At 44.9% G+C, this 21,258-nt stretch overlaps 1 protein-coding gene across 11 annotated transcripts in view; it reads left to right on the top strand.

Moving 5' to 3' along the window:
• Positions 1-21,258, top strand: part of LOC137149266 (sodium channel protein type 5 subunit alpha-like) — a 319,903-nt gene that overhangs the window by 12,727 nt on the left and 285,918 nt on the right. The window contains exon 1 of one of the 11 annotated variants that reach the window (XM_067542776.1): positions 5,347-5,423. The exons of 8 other annotated variants lie outside the window; for them this stretch is intronic. The gene's annotated coding sequence lies outside the window, so the exon portion shown is untranslated. Of the gene's footprint in view, positions 1-5,346; positions 5,424-9,229; positions 9,508-16,252; positions 16,302-21,258 lie in introns of those variants that run through there. 2 more of the 11 variants (XM_067542773.1, XM_067542774.1) reach the window with 2 other exon arrangements.

Below are 21,258 nucleotides of genomic sequence, written 5' to 3'. Positions count from 1 at the left end.
GTGATTGCAGTGGGAGTGTAGCAATTAATGCACCTCAGACAATTTGGGTGAGCATCGGAATAAGCATCGGAAGTTGAGCTGCCTTTTTGGCCGAGAAATCATACGAGAAATTGCATGAGTTCAGGTATTCTTACAAGAGTTGCATCACTCCCTGATTCCTGCCAGGGCAGCTTTTCTCATCTCAGTATATTTTGGTACTTCTGGTCCTGAATAAAACCAGGAAGAACACACTCATGGAAAAATAAGAAAGTAAAGGGCTGCAATGTTATCAAGCCGTATCAGACACAAGAGGTGGGATTAACTCCCACTTTAGCACCCATATCCAACATTTCAGTACCACTGGCATTCAGAAGTCCCCTAATCAGATGCCACCTAACCCTCTAGGCATCTAAGCTCCCACTGTTACAGCCCTAAGATGCCTACATTTCAGTATCTGGCCATGCACTATGCCGCCTCAATTCTGACACCACCTAACACCCAGCTCACACCTAAGCCCCAGTGGGATTCATAAATCAGATGTTCCCTCACTATCTCGTCTTCAGGGCCTGATCTGGCAGACGGGCTCAGAGCATGCCTTAACCTGCACCAAAGATGGTGTGACATTACCCAGGGGGACCCAGAATTGTGAGGCATCTCTCTACCGCCTACCCTTAAGGTCAGGAAGCCTTGTCTGTGCATGCCAGTGTTTGGATCCCTGACTCTTGCAGCCACAGGCAGCACAAGCACTGCCCCCTCAGCCACCCAGACTCTGCTGTCCCTCTGCAGGTTAGTGGGAGGCATACACCACCCTCCAAGCGTCTGCCTGCAGTGTCCAAGCCCTTGATCCACTGGAGACTCCCAGAATTCCCAGATCCTCTACACCCAAAGAAACAGGTCACTACAGCTCACCAGTTACCCCACAGAACACAGCGCCGCTTAACACACAGCATTTAAATGTGTTTATAGAGAACGTAAGTATACGTTTATGTAGCAAAGAACAGCGATTCAAGTGATAGCAAGAAAAGGTTACATATAAAATAAAACCACACCATGCATTCTAGAGCCTGAACATAACTGGAGCTAAAGCTCACCCAAAATCCTTCTAGTGTACTACAGCCAGGCGTGGCTGTGATCTTCTATTCATGAGACAAATCATGCTGTCCTCTTGCTTCCACAGTGGGAGATGTGGAGCATGCCTTTGTCCCTACAGTTATAGTCCAGAAATCCATTGTCTTTACCTGCAAACAGGATAACCCCTGCTGCTTGTGTTTTCCTCTCTAGACTCTCCCCTGGAGACTTTGCAATCACTTGATAAGCGTTTTATTCAAATTGTAAATAAGCATTCATTGTGAAGTATGCTATACTCAATTATATGTAGCCAGACAGATAGGTAACCCTAAGTGTTTTCTAGGACAGGGTGGTTAGCCCTGTGCCAAACCCCCAACCTGGAGGACCAGGGACCACACTTCGTCTGGTCTCTACCCTTCGACCTGTCTGGCATGGGAGACCCTACCAGGAGCACGAAGCTCCAACCAGCATAGCTCTAGGGGTCATCGAGACACACAAGCCCTCCAACCACGGCAAGGTGGTGGTCCATTGGGAGACTTGGGGTTACAGAAACAGCAACAAAGAAAATTTCCACAAACAGGTGTGATGGGCCTCTAGGGTCTCCTCAAGGGACTTGTATGAATGGAAGCCACTGACAGGATGATAGAGGTTTTGAACACCAAAACAAAGACAAGGTTAGGATTTTGGAATGTTCGTACAATGTATCAGACAAGCAAGCTGGCGCAAGTAACAGCAGAGATGCGTCGTTACAGCCTGCACATTTTAGGCATTAGTGAGAGCAGATGGACTGGATCTGGCAGAATGACAACATCAACCGGGGAGACAGTTCTATATTCTGGAAGAGAGGACAATCAGCATGAAGAAGGAGTAGCCATCATCTTGAGAAAAGGAATTGAAAAGAGTCTGATAGAATGGAAACCTGTCAACAGCAGATTGATAAAAGTGAGAATGAAGGGAAAGCATGTAAACATGACCATTATCCAGTGCTACAGCCCAACCAACGACAGCGATGATGAAGTAAAAGACTTCTTTTATGAACAGCTAGAGGTAGAAGTCAAGTCAGCACCTCGACATGACGTGATGATTATCATGGGTGATTTAAATGCAAAAGTTGGGAGCGACAACACCAACAATAAGCGTGCAATGTAAACACATGGATGCGGGATAAGGAATGAGAATGGAGAAAGACTGGTTGAGTTTTGTGACACCAACAACCTGGTTGTTGGAGGCACGTTGTTCTCACACCGTGACATCCACAAACTGACATGGTACTCGCCCAATGACAGAGACAAAAACCAGATAGACCACCTGCTCATTAATGGAATGTGGAGGAGATCACTGCTGGATGTGAGAGTGAAACGTGGGGCTGACGTTGGAAGCGACCACCAACTGGTAACAGCAATGGTACGACTCAAACTCCGGAAGGCGCAGAACAAACCTCACATACAACGAAGATTTGACACCCAAAAATTACAGGGTTCACGCACAAAACACAGTTTTGTCACACAAGTGAAAAACAGATTTCAAGCGCTGCAGGATCTAGTCACAGAAAGCAATGCTGGCAACATCAACACAGTCTATAATAACATAAAGACTGCATACCAACAGAGTGCTGAAGAATGCCTGGGCTATAGGGAGAAGAGAAAATCTAAGCAATGGATTCAACCAAACACCTGGAAAGTTATAGAGGAGAGACGCAAGCTGAAGAGTCAGATGATCAGCACTCGATCAGCAAGATTACAAGAACGCTACAAACAACACTACAGTGAGGCCAATAAGACAGTAAAGAGAATGGTGCGCGCTGACCGCCGTGCTTTTGTCGACGACCTCGCAAAAGAGGCAGAAAGTGCTGCAGCTCGAGGAGAACAAGGACAATTGTACAGAATTACTAAGCAAGTGTGCGACAAGTACCACTCCACAGTCAGCCCACCCATCAAGGACAAGCAAGGAAAACTCCTCACAACACAAGCGGAACAAGACGCACGCTGGGCTGAACACTTCAAAGAAATACTCAACAGAGAATCATTGGAAGAAGGTGCTAACATATCAGGAAGGGAGACAGATTTAGATATCAACATCGATCCACCTACCAAAGAAGAAATTATATCAGCAATCAAGAAACTGAAGAACAACAAAGCCCCAGGAAAGGACAACTTGAATGCAGAACTTTTCAAAACAGACCCAGAGACAGCAGCTGGAATACTGGAACCACTTTTCAGAACAGTTTGGACAGAAGCCTGCGTACCGGAGGATTGGACCAAAGGGGTGATCATCAAGATCCCAAAGAAGGGCACACTCAGTGACTGCAACAACTGGCGTGGAATCACCCTTCTGTCAATACCCAGCAAGATCCTCGCCAAAGTCATCATAGGTAGATTATCAACAGCAGTTAATGAAACGCTGAGAAAGGAGCAGGCAGGTTTCAGAAAAGGCAGGAGTTGTACAGAACAGATTTTTGCTCTGCGTAACATCATAGAACAGAGTGCAGAATGGCAACGACAACTCCACGTGAACTTTGTAGACTTTGAAAAGGCCTTCGATAGTGTAGACAGAGACAGATTATGGCAGATTCTGAGGGCCTATGGAATACCGCATCACATGGTGGAGCTCATCAGGAGCTTCTACAAAAACTACAGCTGCTGTGTCGGAGGAAGCGACATATGGTTTGAAGTTAAGACCGGAGTTCGTCAAGGCTGCGTAATGTCGCCACTGCTCTTCAATCTTGTCATTGACTGGGTGATGCGACGCACGACTGAGGAGGGGCATACCGGCATCAGATGGACGCTCTTCTCCACACTTGAAGATCTGGATTTTGCCGATGACTTGGCACTTCTTTCTCACACTCATCGGCATATGCAAGACAAAACAGACAAATTAAACCAGTACAGCTCACAAGTTGGCCTTAAGATAAGCCAGAAGAAGTCAGAAGTCATGACCCTGAACACCACAACACAAACCCCCATCAAGATCAATAACAACAATCTTCCCTTTACTGACAGATTTGTATACTTGGGCAGCATCATCACCCCAGATGGCGGAGGTAAGCAAGACATTCAGAATAGACTGAGTAAAGCACGGAATGCCTTCATCAGCATGAACAACATCTGGAAATCCTCGAAGTACAGCGTGCGCACCAAGCTGAAACTATACAACAGCTGTGTTCTCCCAGTGCTTGTCTACGGAGCAGAATGCTGGCGCATGAAACAACGGGACCTTACTAAGCTGTCCACATTCCATACCAAGAATCTCAGAAGAATAATCAGGATATTTTGGCCAAATAAAATTTCCAATGAAGATCTACTGTCTCAGTGCAAACAAGAAGACATGGCCACTATAATTATGAAAAGACGCTGGCGATGGATAGGTCATGTGCTACGAAGAGAGGACGGATCCATTATCAAAATTGCACTCCACTGGAAACCAGACGGGAAGAGAAAGAGAGGAAGACCAAAGACAACCTGGCGCCGAACGGTAGAACAAGAATTAAAAGACCACCACCACACCTGGGGAGCAATAGGCGCTCTGGCCCGCGACCGGCAGAAGTGGAAGGACTTTGTTGCTGCCCTATGCGCCACTGGCGTCAGGGGCAGTAAGTAAGTAAGACAGATAGGTAAACTTCTCTTGCCTGAAAGAAACCTGTTTCTTAACCTTGGGTGACCAACCCCAAGTCACAGACCTTAAGAACATAATTTTCAGTATATATATACACATAACTCCTTATTCATTATCAGTACATACATTTCACATTGATTGTGAGGACCAAGGTGACCCAGATTTTTCAGTAGAGACCTTAGATGAGGCTCTTTGATGAATTAGTATGTAGACACTAAATCTGGGAGATCTCTATAATTCTTGTGCACTCCTTTGCCCTCTGCTAGTTAGCACCAGAGGTCCCTGGTTCACAGCTATGGATGCTCCCCTTATAACCTCTATCCAAGTGATTAGAGCATTTATCCAGGATGTGCTACCCACCTCTTTCTGATATGTAACAGGGATTTGAATTTAGGTCCCTGTCTCCCAGGAGAGTACCCTAACCACTGGGTTATGGAGTATTCTGGAGCAGACCTTTTTCAGTCACCCCTTCTGAAGTCATTCCACTGTATAGAAATATTTAAATATCCCTTGGGCCAGAGAAGTAATGATAATGACTGTACAGCCGAGTGGTTAGTGCATTCACCTGGGAGGTGAATCTTCCATCTTCCAATCCCCTTGCTCCTGAGTGTTTAATTAGCTATATTCAGTGGTGCAGCTTCAACAGGAGAGATTGGGGGAGACTATCCCATAGCCCAGTAGTTATGACCCCCACCTTAGAGGTGGGAGACTCAAGTCCTTGCTATACCTCAGGCAGAGGGGGGGATCTGACTTCCCACAGCTGGGTGAGTGTGCCAACCATTGGACTAAAGATCATGGGAGCGGCTTCTCTTCAGGTTTTGTTTGTTTTTTATTTTATTTTATTTTATTTTATTTTATTTTATTATTTTTTGCAATAAAACACTAACATTGTTTAGGCACCGAACTCCAGGAACAGGTGCACAGCTGTGACTCTCAAATGATGCAAAGCGCATCCCTCCAGCCCAGCCTTAGGCAGCTAAGTTCCTTTGGCTTCACCCCTCTCCCTAGCATTGACTATTAGCTAGTTTTAATAGCTGTCTTTGGTGAATCCCATCCTCCAGCGTGTAACTTGTTCCATGTTTTGTACAGGGAGCCTGGGTGCCTCGCTCTCAGGGTTGAGAAGTCTATTAGGTATCAAAGCATCTAAGTCTCCCTTGTAAATCCCATCCAAACAGCCTGATTTTGATCTCACTCGCACCTGTGTAAATCAGCATCCAGTGAAGTCAGTGTGCTCTGATACTGTGTGAGGGGGGTAGTACAAAACCCCTAAGATAGAATGGAGTGACACCAGTGTAAGGCATATCAGACTCAGTGCTTTGGGGCCTCTATGGCTATGTAATGAGATCAATAGCAACAAAACAAGTATGTTACTAGAATACCTTTGCACCTTAGAAGTTTAGTTTCAGATTTTGGGAGAAGGTTCAGGACTTTGCTTTTTTTATCTGAAACAATTTGCTCCTTTCTAAGGAGAGACAAATAAACATCACCTTGCTGAAAAAGGAGAACCCAAGGGAAATAATATCAAAGGGATGGGTGGCTGTTAGCTGCTAGTAGCCAGGCTCCATGAAGTAAGCTGTAAGGGTGAGGGAGGGGAGAGATATTCCCTTGAGACGTTGTCTCCCATTGATGGCAATGGCCCAGATCTTCAGCTGATATAATTCAGCATAGCTCCATGGACATCAGTTTACAGCAGCTGAAGATCTAGCCCACTTAGTTTGCACTGAAAGAAAACTGTACTGTGAACACTGATGGTACATATCATTGAATATATTTGAGGCTGTGATATTACACCAAATTAAGATGCAGTCCTGTGAGGAGCTGAGTGCTTTCAGCTGCCATTCACTTCAATGGGAGTCGAAGAGAATCCGTATCCTATCTTGCAATGAGCTAAGGTGCAGTCCTGCCTCTAGTGAAATCAAAGGGAATTTTACCTTTGACTCCAACAGGACCAGGATTTTACCCTGAGTGATCCTGTGAAGTGCTGAGCACCATCAACTCCTATTGCTTTTTTTCAGCAGAAGCTGAAAACACCTTTCAGGAGCATTAGCACAAAACAGGACTGGGCTCTCAGCACCCCACAGGTTTGGGGCCATAGTAAATAACATGTATTCCAGATTTAAAAATGTTATTAAAGATAATGTTTAAAAAATGGTCAGGTATGGAGTTTAAACGGAAGAGTTCCTGGACATCCAGCCATAATGTGCAGATTATCAGTGGGTACAGAGTTTGGTTGGAAGTCGAGGAGTACAATGAAAGGGTAATCTGTGGTATCCTGGATGGGGGGTAATAGATATGACGGTTAACAGTACAAGTGGTCAGTAATTCGGGAACATCACTTATTGCAGGGGTTACACAGGAAGCAGTTAATGGGGAGTAGGTATGTCCATAATAGTGGATTGTCCCTCATTGAGTCAGTTATGTGGGGTAGATAGTCCTTTAGTCTATAAATTCCTTGTGGTGGCGCTCCGGCTTACTCGTCCCGATCCTGTCTGTGCCCGGTGATGTGCTCGATGTAAATTCAAGTTTTTCTTTAAAATGGTAACTTCAGGGTAAATTACTTTGGATTTCATATTCATCCTTTTACAATTTTCCCAGTGCAGTGTTTCTTTGCAGTGCACTTCTATAATGGTAACAAATGTGAAAATGACAATGATTATTAGTACAGACTTTTTTTTATAGGACTGTCATGATTTGTTATACTTTCTATCGATCTTCGTTTCCTCCTGCACCTGTCATCACAGTATGTCACGCTGTATGGTTCAATAAGTGACATTATTTACACAATTGTCTTTACCAGAGCAAAGCATTACAACATGTATTCTAATAGAGGTAATAGCATTTCTAAAAAGCAAGCTAGCTATATTGATCAATGCTCTTTGCTGAGGTTACTAAACAGCAGGCTAAAAATAAAAAAATATATTCAAGATCAATGTCTAATTGATTTTAAGTTGTCATGTCCAGTTGTTAAACAGCACCAGTGCTTTCTGGAATGTTACCAATGTTCTGGAGCTTTATAAAGCTCTAAAATAAATGGCCACATTAATAGTAGGGTCTGAGATCTGTTGTTTTAGGCTTTGTACAGAATTTTAGGCACTTAGATGTTCAGAAAAAAATTCAAGTGTTCATCAAACACTTACAAGAATGTGCAATGTCAGTGAAATTCCTGTAAAAATACTCTCCTGTGGGTTTTGTTGCCTGGGAATGATGGTTTCTTGAATCAGAAAATGACTGTTCAGAAAAAGGACCCTGCAAAATTCTCAGATCAGCTTTAGGTGAAGACTGTTTAAAATAAATGTGAAATGGAGGAAACTCTCATGAGATCTGGTCTTGCAAAATAGCCACTAACTTGGGTTCAACTCTTAGTGGCATCACAATTTCTTTCGGTTTTGGCTCTGGTTTGGAACCAAAACCCTGAAGGGCAGGAATTGTCGTTGGCATTCAGAACTGCACCCTCACCTCTCAAGTTTGGACTCAAGATTCCGGTTTTGACCCATCTCTGGCTCTAGTCAGAGTCATTTGTCACTGTAGCACCTAGGAGGCAGTCCTTAGGGCTTGGGAAATTCCCTGAAAGCTTGACATTGGGCAAGTACCTTGATGCTGCCCATCCAATCCAGACCAGAATTTGCCATCTCTCTCCCTCTGTCAGCCCTGAGCTCCTAGCTCCCTCTCTCCTTCCTCTGTTTAAGCTTGTATGTTTCTTGAGGTTTTGCTGCACCACATGCTGTGTGCATTTGGCAAACCAATCCAAAATGGAGGATAACACATTTACAGACTACTTCCCATCCTGTGTGAGGTTCTGTGCCCGTTAGGTGGTGTCTCTGGTCCATACCCCTCTGTCTACAATATAGCCTCAGTCTGATGGCAGTCAGTTTGTTAGCCCTGGAAGAGACAGGAACTAGAGAGATTTGGGCTGTTTACTTTTTGGGGCTGGTGGAAGTTAATTTGCCGCTCTCTATTTTCAATAATATTTATCATTTCATTGTCACATCTGCTTATTTGTCATTTGAGGACAGTCTCACGCTCATTTTGTAACACACCCACCCACATCCTGTGCAGTAGCACCGCAGACGCCCAGCTATGGAAGTTTCATCTGCTGCCCTTCACGGCTGGCTGTAAGCATTAGACTAACCCCAGAGTTGGGGGTGTGCGCAGAGCTGCCTCACCTCAGGGGCAGCATTTTCCTCTTGCGCGTGGGGGGGTGCTTGCTGGTGCGTGGTGGAGCATGGCTGCTGCTACACCTCATTATGCTGGAGTTTATTCCTCCCCCTGTACCAATGGCTGGTGTGGGGCTTGAACCAATAGCTCTTGGAGAGTAGGGGAGCGGACTGGCACCTCCCTTAAGGATGCAGTTGTGCCTAGTCAGAAGCCCTCAGCCAAATAAGCCCCCCTTGGTGCCACCCAAGTGTAGTGAGCCAGCTCCCACCTATTCCTGCCTGCCAGCCACCCTTTGTACACCTGTGTATGGGCCTGACAAAATCTGGCTGTCGTGGGGTGACTGGCCCCTTTAAGATGGAGTGGCTGCACCTGTGCTGTGACTGAATACCTGCTGCCCAATTAGCCTTAAGGGAAGGCACCTGGGCTTTATAAAGAGGATGGCAGAAGCAGGGCTGGGCAATTACTGACTTTTCTTTCTTAACCTGGGGGCTATAGCTGCTGCTGGAAGAAGAAGCTGTGGCAGAGGCTGTAGAGGGCTGGATTCCCCGAGTTATGGCAGAAGGGCCCAGAGAGCAGCAGAGGGGCTCTGCTAGCTGAGTGACAGAGAGTTGGAGAAGGCTGAGCTCCAGCTAGGAGGGGCTGGGAGAGGCTGCTTGGTGAAAAGCAGACTGGGACTGAAGATGCCAGAATGAAGTATGAGCTTTTGTGCTGTGATGATGGACTCTGAGGATTGTTTTAAACTGTTTGTTATTAAAACCAGCCTCTGGAAGGGGTGGTATTAGTGATAGCCTGTATGGAGTTTATTGGCAAGCCCTGAGAGAAGGGGAAACTGAGGCATGCCTGTGCAAAGCTATATATTCACAGTGGGTGTTTGGCCATGTTCTCCTGATAGATGTGTCTGTCTCTGTGGGTGCAGCCAGCAGGCATGGGGGAAAAGGGATGGTGTATACAGCTGCTATTCCAGCAAAATATCTTCAATGTTAAATCTAAAACTCTGTCCTCAGCTTGCCTGGCTCTGTGGAGGGATTGTGGCACTTTTTTGAGCATGTACAGTGAATTCAACACAAAAGGGCACATCCAGGCAGGCAGGGATGGGAGAAATGTCTCTGTTCAGGGCTTGGTACTGCATCCTTAAAGTCAATGAAGACTTGAATTGGAGCAGGAAGCCCTTAGAAAGCACTTAAGTGCTTTGCTGGGGTCTAATTTTAGTAGCTGGCTCAAAACTTCTGTTTGAGTTCCATTTGGCTCTGATGAAATGGTGAGCTCTGGGCTGCTGTATGTTTCTTATTTTGTATTTCCTGACCTTGATAGTTCTAGATGCCAAGCAAGAATCACTTTCAAATGAGAATGTTTTCATAAAACTAGCACAGGGTCACAGTTAGCAGGAAAAACCCATTTTAATCCATTATTTGTTTAAAAAAACAATGGTGTAAACGTAATGAAACTCCAGTGCCCCTTTAGTTCTCCAGTACCCGCTCCTGCAAGCCAGGAACACTTGAAGAGTTATAGATTCAGCGTAAGCAAAGCCCTTTGCCGTCAGTAGTTACCAATTTTTCCCTGAAAAATTCCTGGGGTTTCCAAAAGCCAGCCAGTGTTTTGGTTTTATCAATTTCCTCCCCCTGAATTTTAGCTTTTCCAGAACCCAAGAATTTTTCAATGGAGAAAAGGCTGGAGTTGCACTGAAGAGCTGGCAGAGCCAGCAAGGGGCTGTGTCTGGCAGGGGCCCAGTACTCCTAGGTTGTGGCCTTCTGTTCCCCTCCTGATACTGACCCTTCCTCAAGCACCCCTTTGGTCCCTTTCCATGGGGAGCAGCAAGATGGACAGGGAGCCATATCCCAGCAGCTGGGACCACTCAACTACCGCAGTGACAGTCCTGCAGGGAGTTGAAAGCATGATCCTGGGTGTACTGGCCCCTTTGCTGGACAGAGCCTCTGCTGACCCAGCCCATTCAGTTTAAGGGACTTGGATTGTAAGCTGTTCTGCATTTGAACCTTGCACAGCGGGGTTCTGGTCCATGACTGGGTCTCTCAGGTGCTGCCACAAAACACATAATTAAGCCATCAATGGCTTTGGTTGGCTGGGGATGTCTTTTAGATGGACTTTAGCCAAAGAAAGGTCTTGATTTTGAAAATTGCAATGCTGCGTGTGTGTTTTTGGCCAAATTCTACATTCACGCTTGGCTGTATACGTCTCATTCAGTTCAACAGCGTGGAATTCCCCTATCTCGGGTCAGAACAGTGTCCCAGATCCTTCGGTCCACAGCCTTGTTCCTGCACACAGCGGCCTTTCAGTGTCCTCAATGAGCTTTCGATCAGGCCCTGTCTGAGTGGTAGGAAGCCCTGCCGTGTAACCTCTTTGTGGCTGCCACTGTGGGCTTGTGGCTGCAGGAAACCCGGCAGGTGATCCGCTCCTTGACGTACAGCGGGGAATGGCTGCTGGATCATCACAGCCACAAATTCACTGACCCTCGTCCTTTCTGGCTTGGCCTCATGTAGCCAAAAATCTTACATGCTAGGGGGCAAGGACACCCCATGGGACTTGAGTGTGTGCAAAGGGTCTGGATCCTTTTAATATTTTGTTTGATGTTGTTTGTATTGCGGGTACCGCATCGGATGCCCAGTCGTGGATCCCATTGTGCTAGGTGCTGTACACATTTGACAAAAAGCAGTTCTCTGACCCAAAGAGCTTATGTGTATTGTATCTTAAAAATTAATAATCTTTTTTGTAAGAGTGGAAGGAAAGAGATGCCAGCAAAGACCATTTACAGGGCACAATAAGTTTCACGGGTCCTACAAAATCCAGGAACTATATACACTCACTGCTACATAGTTCCAATGACTAGCACCATACCTAGTAACTATTTACATAGATACAGATATAGGACACTCCTGTAACACTTTTGGCACTATTAACCTAAATGATGACAGTGCTCCAGGGTTCCAGTCAGGGTCAAAGACCCTTTGTGCTGGGTCTGTACAAACACTGAGGAAGAGGCAGTTCTTGCCCTAAAGAGCTCACAATCGAAGTGTTTAAAAATGCCAAGGGTGGGAGTGGCTGGGTAAAACCTACAAAGTGACCAGAGCAGTAGCAGGCATGTGGCTTGTTAGTCCCCTCCTGCCTCTGAGCTTTAACATTTATTTTCTGTAATCCTTTTATTTGTTCTATCAATTCTCATATGTACTTATACGGCTCCCATTACCATAGCACCTGAGCACTCGCCATTTGGGAGGTGAGAAAGAACTATTACTTCCGTTTTTACAGATGGGGAACTTGAGGCATAGGGAGGCTAAGTGACTTGCCCAACATCACACAGTAAGTCTGTAGCAGAGCACAGATGTAAAGCCAGGCCTCCCCAGTCTGAAGTTAGTGCCCTAACCACTGGACAATCTTTCATTACTAATGGGGCAAGGAGAGTTGCAGGAATGGGGGGAGGTGGGGAGTAAATAAGAACAAGGGAGTGGGGAAAAGGAGCAGGAGCTGGTGAGAGGAGGGCAGGGAGAATGGGGCTAGCAGTGGGGAGACTGTGAGGAGGAGGGGGAGGATCCTGGGGCAAACAACTGCTGATCAGAAAATAATGCACAACCATTATGTTGCAGAGAGCTGTTTGCATCCAGGGGCTGCGAAGACCAAGGGTGGCCTCTCCCTGCACTACTCCTGCAGGCTGCTGCAGTCCCTGGGAGTTGGATCCATCCCCAGGAGATTCTGCTGTGCTATGCGGCTGGGATCCAGGGAGGCTCTCTGGCTGAAGTGTCCAGGGAGTCAGGGTCTATGTTAGTGCAAGATAAAGTGAGCCTCTCCCTCTCCATTGCTGGTGCTCTTGGCTGTTGCTGGTCTGACTGGGTTCAGCAGGGTTGCAGGCTTCTGGCTGCTGCACTACAGGGTTCTTGAAGCCAGACACCCTCTGCTTCTCCTCTCTTTGCCCATCCCACCCCTGAGCTGGTGCCCAGTCAACATGGAGCCTCCAGGGAGGAGGTGGTGGCAGCTGGTAGGAAGTGAAGGGAGCAGTGGGGAGACAGAGGGTAGGAAGTGGTGAAAGGGGTATTGCTGAAAGGGGCAGAATAATCGGGTAGGGGCTGGAGAAGACAAATGAGGGGGGCTGCCTCACATTCCTTTACTCCCTTAACTATGCCACAGGCTCCAGACCACTTCTCTCTCACTCATCACTGTCGTGTCTGAGCACCTCACAATCTTTAACGTGTTTATCCCACGGTGGATACAAATCGTGAGATTGGCCAATAGAATTTTTAATATAAATCATGATTATTTGTGTTACTAGGTATTTACTTTCTTCCATCTTGTAATCACCTCCTTGTTTCTTTAGTTTCCTGATTGTTGGTAGAATTTCAGATTTTACAGAGATTTCTTTTCTTTTTCCTTCTAAGAAATATCACACTTAAAATGCTCATCTGCTGAAAAAGAAAGCTCAGGGCCTCACTAACATCCTTACTGGGAGAACAAGTGCTTTTGGAAATCCCACTCTTTGGTGGGATGGGTTAATGAGTCTAACCTTAGGCTCCTATTTTTGAAAACTTTGGTCTGTTTATTAAAAAAAAAAAAAAGTTCATAATAGCTCTGATGTATTGAAAGTCTACGTAACTTTTTATTGTTAACAATGAAGCAATTTAGTTTTTGAAGGGACAAAGGTTTTCTGCCACTAAGAGAAATGATTTGAATAAAAATACAATTTTATCCACTCATGCTGTAAATATTGATACACATGATTAACTTTAATTACTAGTAGTCTCTCTGAATGGGGCTATTCGTGTGAATAAACTTACAAAGGGATCAGAAATTTTATTTTCAATAGTCTGTTATGCATGTAGCAGTTTTGTAAACTTCAAAGGAGATGCCCTACCCCTACTGGCCTTTTAAAAACCCAGCACTTATAGTTTAGTTCATTCTACATTGTCAATACCGCACATCTTCAAATTATTTGTACGAAGCTTCAATCTGATTTTACATCAATGATTTGTAAATCACTCCATCCTGATTCTTTCAACACCTAGTGTAGAAGGGAAGTACTGTTGTCGTCCTTTGACAGATGAGGAACTGAAGCACAGAGACTTAGTGACTTTCCAAGGTCCCAGAGGAAGCTGGTGGCACAACAAGGAATTTGAGCCTGGGTCGCATGAATCCCAGGTTAGTGTCTGAACCACTGCACTATCCTCCCAATAGCATACTCCTAAAGTTGCTCCTGGCTTCTCTTCCCCCAGTACCTATCCCAAGCTGCTCCACGTGCACTCCCTTTCCACCTCACCAGCAACCTTCCTGATTCTCCTTCCCTACCACCACCCATTTTTTCCAGACTCTCCCACCAGCTCTTCATTCCTTCCTACAGCAAACCCCTTCAGCATTGTAGTCTGGCTGTGCCTCTGCCTCAGCATAGCCATACACCAGGGAACGTGAGAGGGGTGGTATAGGGCTGCTCTGGCACCCCTAGGCCTGGGACGGTGTCCTCCTTATGTCAGAAGTATTCCCTGGTAGGGAAATGCACGGGCTCAGGGGCACCTCTGCCCGCATAGTGAACACACAGTGGAGGCTTGAATTCCTAGAATTTAAGGCCAGAAAGCACCAGCGTGATCATGTAGTTTGTCCTCCTGCACATTGCGGGCCACAGAAGCTCACCCATCCACTCCTCTCATAGACCCCTAACCTCCGGCTGAGTTCCTGAAGTCCTCAAATCATGGTTTAAAGACATCAAGCTACAGCGAACCCACCATTTATGCTCGTTTAAACCTGCAAGTGACCCATGCTGTAGAGGAAGGTGAAAAAAACCCAGGGTCTCTGCCAATCTGACCTGGAAAAATTCCTTTCCCACCCCAAATACAGTGCTGAGATAGACCTGAGTATGTGGGCATGACCCAGCAGCCAGACACCCGGGAAAGAATTTGCTGTAGTAACTCAGAGCCCCCCTTGTCTGTGTCCCATCTCCGGCCATGGGGGATTTTTGCTACTGGCAGTTACCGATGGGCCACATGCTGCTGTAGGCTGCCCCATCATACCATCCCCTCCCTAAACTTATCAAGCTCAGTCTTGAAGCCAGTGAGGATTTTTGCCCTCACTACTCCCCTTGGAAGCACAAAGTGTACGCGTAGGGACTGGACTATGGAAAGTCTGCATGCAGATGCTCAGACCTGGAAAGTGCAGCAACTTGTGTATGTGTAGAAATGGAGGCTCACTAGAGACTTTTAAAATTTCACCCCTGTCCCTGTTCCATCCGTCAGTTCTGAAATACCATATAATGGAAAACAGTAGTGAAAGCTGGTCACTCTCTTGCTTGTTCCTGTCCTTAAGTGAAATTCACTCCTATGCAGAGGGCCAGTGTAAGAGATAAAATCCTAGTCCTGTTGAAATCAATGGCAAAACTCCCATTGACTTCAGTGAAGTCATGATTTCACCCAAGATCCATGCACTGTTTAAACTGCCAAAATAGGGCTTAACCAGGGGATAGGCCTGTCTCTTGCTCTGCACAGGGAGGATTTTCACTCTTAAAGAATGGAAGAAAAAGCTATTGTGGGAATAACAAAGGATTGAAGCTTGTGGTTTTTTGAGACTGAACATCAGTGGTCCCAACCCTGAATTTCCTTAATATAGTAAAGATCCTGAAACTGAAAGTGGAATCTTCAAAGCTGCTGAAAAATGAATGTATTAGTGAGCTTACCAAAAAGAGGAAATGTTTTTAAAATGTAAACCAAAGGGAAAGTGTGTTGCTAGTTCATGCAAAAGACCCATTGTACCTGCTCGTAGCAAAAATAACTTCATCAGCTTGTCATAACAGATACTGTACACCCAAGGCTATTTGTTGCATTAGCAATAAAACAATGAGCATAGTAAGCTGGAAGCGCATGTCAGCACATCAGCTGGGCACTGGTTACAATCGGTGCTTCCATGCAAATATACTGTGGGTTGAGCAAGTGGAGAAAACCAGTGGTGTTGTTAAACAACATCAAATGTGCGTTTTGTCTCCCTTCTCCTTTAAATTAAGTGTTGGTCAAGACCAGGTGCGAAGCAGCATTATTATTATTTACTATTTTATTTTATGACAAGTATTTACTAGGTGCCCATCACCATTCTATCATGGCTTACTTTGTGGTGGTTAAAATGGAGCAATCTTCATCACAGGACTAGAGAGCACACAGCAGAGCAGCTGACCCATGACCCAGATAGCAGCTGGAAGATGAAATGTCAGGAGGATTCTAGACCCTGCCATTTATGAATGAAGAGAGGTATTTTGCCCTGAACGTGGCAGGGAGGAGGTAAGATGCATTTCCAGTGGGATTGAATTCCACTGACCCCTCTGCTCTGCTTCCACCATATGAGAATCATTATTTCCAAGCATAGTTGTTGGACTAAGGCCCCACAGGTGAGGCAGGCTCTAAGACAGCTGAAGCCAAGACCATTTTAGGTCTTTATAGCTAATGACCTGCACTGTGATTTCAGTTGAGAGTGCAGCTCCCAAAATCTTGTTGGTGTGTGCTATGCAGAAGGTAGGTAGCCTCACATTGCATTGGCGGAAGCTTGTGTGGTCCCAGATAGATTATGTTGTAACAATTCAGCCTTGAAATGACAGTTGTCTGGATTACCAAGGTGAGGCTTTCAGTTTATAGGAATGGTTGTAATTTTTTTCCTGCCTGGAGCTACAAAGGAATAAGTTTCTGACCAATGCTGCTAATTGACCACCCAAGGCATATCCCTCACATTGCAAACCACTTTCAGGCTGGGGTAGGAGGCAGATGCCTTCAACTTACTCAAGTTTTTGCCTTTGCCAGTTCTTCACTGTTCGCCCCCATCTGGTCAACATCAACCCTGACTTATCTAGATTGAATCTTATCCAGTTTTGCTTTCATCCAGGTCTTTTTCTCTGGCAAGCATTGAGAGATCAGGGAAACACTTCACTCAGGGTTGGTTGACAAGGAGAATCAGAGCTGTGTCACCAGCATACTTATCAAAGCCATGATAGCTTGTATCACAGCCTGTATGACTTTGGAGGCCACATGATCCTTAGTGTTTTCACATAAAGATTGATTAGGGATAGTAACAAGCTAGCACCCTGTGGAACATAAATCTGAGAGCCTTCCAGAGGGAAGGGCAGTTTTGCAAACCTAAGTCTCTGATGAACTGAGGCACTTTAAGGCAGTTCCATTTACCCCTACCATGTCTTGTAGTCAAATAGTGCTTCATAGTTGATGGTTTTCAAAGCCATTAACAGATCTTGTAGTCTCAGCATGCATGTGTGGCCTCTGTCCATTGCTCTGAGAACGTCATTGACCACTGAGATTAATGCCGTTTCCAGAATGGGAGCCAAAGTGTGTCAGGTCAGCTGGCAGATGACATGTTCAGGTGGGCATGATTGCTATGTCCTATGCATAGGAGAAGAACACAGCAAGTCTTAGTGTAGCACTTGTATGGAAACGGCACCCGAAGCTGTCATGCTTTGATGGGAATGCCTGAAATGCCTCCTACAGGCACCATCAAATGCTCCTATGAGTCTGGTTGCAAGGCATCTTAAAGTTCTTTGAACATCTTGCCTTCAAAATAAAAGCCTTAGTTGAGTGCCTCCACTGATCTGGGACGCTGTGTCAGTGCTGCACGTGATGCTGTAGACCCAACATCCCATTATGCCGATCTGTTTAAAAGTGCCGCCCTGGGATGCATGTGCATCTCCTTGACTTCAGTGGGAGTTCCATAAGTCATCCAAATGATCCTGCACAGTTAGTGGCATTGAGTACGTTGGCAGAGCTCTGTACTAAGCAGAGAGAGAATTCTGACCACAGCTGGTAGGCGGGCAGTCTGCCAGTATCTCAGATGTATCAGCCACTGTTCACGATCTGACGCCTAGCAGCTGAGCTAAGTTTTTTTATGCAAACATTGGAACATGTTGAACTGGTCATGTGGGCAAATACCCTCTTTGCTTTTCATTTGCACACACATACCATAGCTAGAAAAGAAAACGTGTGTTTGACACGTATTTTTTTGTTTTGGCTTAATAAGAGTTTCTCTTACTTTCTCTCAAATTTATTTGCAGCGAAATTTTGTGGGAAATTATACAAAAGCTTGCATTAAAATAATATAAAACTCCTGATCCTAGATTCAGATGTGCAGTATGCCATACAGCAAAAACAACGAGAGTCCTGTAGCACTTTGAAGACTAAAACATTTCTGCAGGCATCAGCTTTCGTGCGCTGCAACCCACTTCGTTAGATGCCCTGACGAATGCATCTGATGAAGTGCGTTGCAGCCCACGAAAGCTGATGCCTGCAGACATGTTTTAGTCTTCAAAGTGCTATAGGATTCTCGTTGTTTTTGCTGTATACAGACTAACACGGCTACCCCTCTGGAACTTTTCAATATGCCATATGTTACTGGAGACCTAAAATAAAATCTAAAGTGTGCACAAATGCAGAAGCTGACCTTTGAAGTGCTGCGTGCTACTCTTGGGAGACTGGAATCTGCCCCCAGGGTTTTTTTTGTTTTGTTTTAAGTGGACAAGGAGTGATCCTCTGAGACCCTCTCACTTCTTTATTGCCCTGTTCAAGAGCTCTGCATGAAGCTGACCCGTGCTCCCAGCCTAGGTTGGATTCAGTTGCTCTGCTTGTGGGTAGTTGAAAGGGATTGCTTGAGTAGGGTGAGGACTTCCCTCTGTATTTGGGAGCAGCGGGTTCTTCCAGTGCAGAATTCCTAGTCCAATGAGGAAGAGGGCACGCTTGTGACCACGATTTTGACACCTGCAAAGAAACACTGATTCTTCCCTTCCAGAGCTCTTACTCTAAGATAGCAAAAAAAAGGAAACTTAGGGCAAGAGCCATCATGTAGTCCTCCGCATTCCCTGTTGTGTTCAGCATTTGCAGTGTGGTATATAACATCAGGCACGTTTATGAGCATTCTGATATACCAATGCATGACATAGTAAATCTAAAAATGGAGCAGTCCTCTCTGATCTCTTGTTGGTTTACATCAAACCGTTAATAGTTGAACAGCACGGGGTAGCTCAGTTGATTTGATGTGGCACATTTTACCTCCCAGAATCAGCAGTTGAAATCTGTCTCGGGTTAGCTGTGTCTCCAGGTTATTTGCATTTGATCATCATGTTGCCGTAGGCTAGAATGGGCTGCTGCGAATCAGGCATTTGCCTTTTGGAGCAGTCAGTAATGTGGGCTGGAAGGCAAACCAATAGGGTGGTCATGCTTTGTCCCTCAGCACCCAGCAGACTCACTCTTGAGCAGCGGAGTGATTTTAGCAGCTGATTGGCAGTCTGCTTGCTTTGCCTGTTCCAGGAATGAAAGTGGAAAAGTTTTTGTTGAACAAAGACATGAGGCTTTCCTGGACCCAGAACCACAGAACTTATCCTGGCACTTTTCACAGCAAGCACTGTTTTACTGTTTAGAAGCTGTCAAACCAGTTAACTTCTGATTTGTAAGTTTTGGAAGCCTGGCAACTCAACACGGAGTTGTGCTCTGTCTCTGGAGACCCGTTGTACTCACTCCACATGCACTGCTCAGCCAAGGGCACTTTGATTCCTGTCAATAACTGTGTACTTCTCAGATCAAAGAGTATAGGAAAAACCCCACTGTTCTAAAAGCAGTATTAAAAAGGGGATGGCATTAATCGAGGCTTTCGTTTGAGAAGAAGGTTCTGGGATGGGAGCCAGCAGCAGTTACAAGAAGAAAAGTTAAGGACTGTAAGGACTGTGCATGTTCCAAGAGGTGAGTTTTGAAATGGTGAAAAATAGTAATATGGCTGGTTTAGCACTTTTGATTTATATAGCAAAGATAGTAAACATTTTTAAACATACCTACTAATCCAGAAATATTGACATGAACCTCCACCCACACAAATATACCCAGTCAGTCAGCTGGACAATAAGCTCCTCTCCCTTCTTGAAATCTCAGTCAACCTGACCGTCAGAATATAGACCAGTCTTACGGCGTGTCATTAAGGTCCATACATAAACTATTTCCAACTAGGAGGGGGGAGCGTGTGTCAAAATGCTGCATGAACATGCCCTCCTTCCAGCATCTTCCCTGTTAGGCCAGAGGGCTGATAGTTGGAACACTTCCTCAGATTGTAGCAGTGACTGTATCACACAGGGAGAAAGGCAGGCAGTTCACAAACCATTTATAGCTTTATAAGCTAAAACCAAAGCTTTGAACTCCACCTGGAAAAATGCCAGGCAACTAGGGCAGATGATGATATGCTCATAGCGTGAAATAAAGTTTAACAAGCAGGCAGCCTCATGTTGCCCTGAATTAATTGACTGTGAGCAGTCTTCAGCCACACTGTAGTAGTCCAACCTCTTGTTGATAAAGGCAATGTAATACTATATAGCAAGAGGAAGTGTGGCTCAGGGCATAGGGCACTGGCTTGGCAGTCAGGAGATGTGAGTTCTAATCTTAGCTCCCTCTGTATGACCTTTGGCAAGTTACTTCACCTCTCTGTGCTCCCAGTTTCCCTCCCATCCTTCATCTGTCTTGTTTTTTGGGGGGCAGTGAGGAGTGTTTCTTATTGTGCTAGGCACTGGGAAATCACACAATGAGGCTTGATCTCAACGGGGGTCTCTAGGTGGTACTGTAATATAAATAATTGTTAGTGGTGGGCTTCAGTTTTGGGTCTGAATATGATTGAACACCCCTGCAAATGTCCCCCAGCTAGGCACTGAAATTAACATTTCAATGAAGTTTATTTTGATGCCTATGTTAGGGACTACTAACTGCCATGCTCAGTGTATTCATTAGCAACACCTAAAGCCCCTGTCTATGCAACAAAATCTTCTGAGCCAAATTCTTCCTTGGAGAAGTCAAGAGAGGCAACTAGAGATTCATCTGGTCCACTGTGATTAAGCACCATGCTTAAAACATGGCCAAGATCCACATGTGTTAGAGCATGATCTGGTGTTGCTGGGACCAACCTGTGCTAAACATGGCAGATATCGGGAGGGACTGATCGAAATTGATGGTATTTAAATCACTGATTTTAATCATGAATTAAATCATCAGGTTGAAAATCTTGATTTAAACCATCAGTTTTAATCATGTTTTGTACTTGTACTTTAGTTATTTTCTTAAGAAAGGTCATTGGCTGGTAACTATTAAAACATGTTTATTTGCATCTTTAAACTAAATTAGGTGTTACTTTTTGCTAACTAGCCGGATACACTAAATCTATATACATTTATTTAAGCAATTATATAACTTAACTTATATATATTCATCTTCTGAATGTTTACATTTTTATGATGATAGAAAATGGTGAATGATGCATTTTCTCACTTACTAGATTAATGTTTTTTACTTGTGATTTGTGTCAAATTGTTTGGATGGAAATTAGAATGAAATTAAAAATGCACAAAAACTGCATTTTAATTTTTTAATAAAGAAATGTGCTGGATGCATAAGAGAAAAGTTTATCAAAACATTTCTCATTGAAAATCAACTCATTTATTAAACA

This window comes from Emydura macquarii, unplaced genomic scaffold (genome assembly GCF_026122565.2).
Source record: "Emydura macquarii macquarii isolate MOO-44397 ecotype Brisbane River unplaced genomic scaffold, CSIRO-AGI_Emac_v2 contig_719, whole genome shotgun sequence".
Taxonomy (NCBI): Eukaryota; Metazoa; Chordata; order Testudines; family Chelidae; genus Emydura; species Emydura macquarii.
Note: the sequence above shows the minus strand (reverse complement) of the source record. Positions and strands in the feature narration are given on the sequence as shown.